The sequence below is a fragment of the Bos indicus x Bos taurus genome, chromosome 4 (genome assembly GCF_003369695.1).
Source record: "Bos indicus x Bos taurus breed Angus x Brahman F1 hybrid chromosome 4, Bos_hybrid_MaternalHap_v2.0, whole genome shotgun sequence".
In the NCBI taxonomy this organism is placed as follows: Eukaryota; Metazoa; Chordata; class Mammalia; order Artiodactyla; family Bovidae; genus Bos; species Bos indicus x Bos taurus.
The window spans coordinates 102,835,170-102,838,157 of record NC_040079.1 but is presented as its reverse complement, the minus strand read 5'-3'; positions in this window follow the sequence as shown (position 1 = coordinate 102,838,157).

The window sequence follows — 2,988 nt, the reverse complement described above, 5'->3', positions numbered from 1 at the left end:
TACGGTAGGTTCCCTCTGTCCTTAATGGATTTCAAAATGAAAGAAAGCATTTATAAGGAAGCATCTTTTGCTCTAGTTTTGTTATTGCTTTTTAAAAAAATATTTCAAGTTACCTCATGAGCAGTCAGTTAAAATTATTGATTCATTGTGAATATTTTGTATATTTGCTTGTTTTTTTGTATAAAGTACTTCCAAAATGGTCATAGTAGGAAATTAATAAATATTAAATTACTTATAATCTTTTACCTACTCTTTCCATCATTGCCATCAGTTATCCAGCTTAGAAAAAGGAGAGTATACACGTGTTCCCCATCCTGAACCCTCTTCCCTCCTCCCTCCCCATACCCTCCCTCTGGGTTATCCCAGTGCACTAGCCCCAAGCATCCAGTATCGAACATTGAACCTGGACTGGCGACTCATTTCATATATGATATTATACATGTTTCAATGCCATTCTCCCAAATCATCCCACCCTCTCCCTCTCCCACAGAGTCCAAAAGACTGTTCTATACATCAGTGTCTCTTTTGCTGTCTTGTATACAGGGTTATTGTTACCATCTTTCTAAATTCCATATATATGCGTTAGTATACTGTATTGGTGTTTTTCTTTCTGGCTTACTTCACTCTGTATAATAGGCTCCAGTTTCATCCACCTCATTAGAACTGATTCAAATGTATTCTTTTTAATGGCTGAGTAATACTCCATTGTGTATATGTACCACAGCTTTCTGATCCATTCATCTGCCTATGGACATCTAGGTTGCTTCCATGTCCTGGCTATTATAAACAGTGCTGCGATGAACATTGGGGTACACGTGTCTCTTTCCCTTCTGGTCTCCTCAGTGTGTATGCCCAGCAGTGGGATTGCTGGGTCTTAAGGCAGTTCTATTTCCAGCTTTTTAAAGAATCTCCACACTGTTCTCCATAGTGGCAGATTCACGTTGATATATGGCAAAACCAATACAATATTGTAAACTTAAAAAATAAAATAAATAAATAAAAAGAAAAAGGAGAGTAAATTGGTATAATTCTTTTGAAGGGCAGTTTGGATGTCTGTACTGAAAGCCTTTAAAAATGCTCATACACTTTGGCTCAGGAATTCATCAAATAATTTAACCTTAAGTGATAATCAAAATTCTGTACAAAAGATTAATGTCCAAGGACCTTCATTACATCTTTTAATATACAAGAAGACCATGCAAAATGATAAAAGAAAAAAGAAGTTAAACTGTTAACTAAATTACTGTATATCCATACAGTGAGATGTGATAAGCTTTTCAAATTTGCATTTTCAAAAGGTATTTAGTGGCATGAGGAAGTCCCATAGTATGAGAATCTGAAAAACTCAGGATTGTAGGATGTTTGTAGATGTGGTCCTTGTTGTTACGTGGTGGAGACCACAATGTGTGACACTGTACGTCTTAACACATTCAGAGGGAAATGTAATGAATGCTAAGAGATCATTATAGCTGTTTACACTACAAGCAATTAAGTGTTTCTTCCTTATTTTCTACATCTTTCCATCTTTTTACAGTAAACATGTATACATTTGCTGTTAGAAAAATGTTATAAAGACCATCATTTAAAAGCAAAATTTTGTTTTTCCCCAGGGAAACACAGCCTGGAAGGTGACTGGTCAACAACCAAGAAAGCAGACAATCCCAGTCAAACAAAGGAAGATGAAAGATATTCAGAAGCCCCCACTGACCTCATAAGAAACTCAAAGACTTTGTGTCAACTCTGTTATTCTCAAGTTGAATAACCTTGGTAGCAGCAAATATTTGGTTCAGATCAAACGATAAGAAAGATGATGTAGTAAAGTTTTAAACATCATAATGTGAAAAATATAACTGTTTCAGAAGCAACTGCCAATAAATCATGTAAGCCATAGAAAGGTTCATACTTTGGGGTTTATTAATTTCCATTCTGAAGATGAATCCTAAAGAAAAAAACTTAAACATTGAACTAATTTAACATAAACATAAATTTAGTGGAGTATTGTTTTCAATGGAAAATGTTAGATGTGAGCTAAATATCAATCATTAAATTGATTATAGTCTGTTTACCAATGGATATTGTACAGATATTAAAAACATAACATTAAAAAAAAATGCTTAAGATGTTTTAAGTGTGCTGCCGCTGCTTAGTCACTTCAGTCATATCCGATCCTCTGTGACCCCATGACCATGGCCCGCCATGCTCCTCTGTCCATGGGATTCTCTAGAATACTGGAGTGGGTTGCCATTTCCTTCTCCAATGATAAAGTAAGAAGTGAGTGAAGTGAGTGAAGTGAGTGAAGTGAAGTTGCTCAGTTGTGTCCTACTCCACAACCCCATGGACTGTAGCATACCAGGCTCCTCCATCCATGGGATTTTCCAGGCAAGAGGACTGAAGTGGGTTGCCACTTCCTTCTCCAGTTTTAAATGTAAAAGCATCTACAATGAATCTACATAGAGTTTTAACAAGTTTGCATGAGGAGCCCTGTATAGAAAAAAATGGTATGCCAGAAAAGTAGCTTTTTCTTTTAATTTTCTCTGTATTTTAATTTCTTTTTTGAGTATCTTTTTATAAGATAACACAGGAGTCTGTAAAGAGAACGTCCAATTGGATGTGCTTTGTAGTGGGATAGCCAAAAGAATTTTAAGAGTAGAGATAATGTTCAATACTTGTTTGCTTATTCTGCTGTGATGTCAACCTCATCCATTGACTCTGATCTCCAATGAAAGTCAGTTGCAGACATAGTCTTACATCAGTGGCTGTTTTGAGAAACAAAACAACCAGGATGCTTTCCAGGATGGAGCAATTCAATAAAGGAAAGGGACAATATTTATGGGACAGCAAGAGAAGCTGAACTAATTAAGAGAAAAGGACTTGAAAACAGTGATGAGTAGGAGGAATGTAAGCTCCCAAGATTTCCAAGAGACATTGAGGTACTCCTTCACATTTGATTGGCAAAATCTAAATTGTTTTATTTCAAAGGGCAAGATA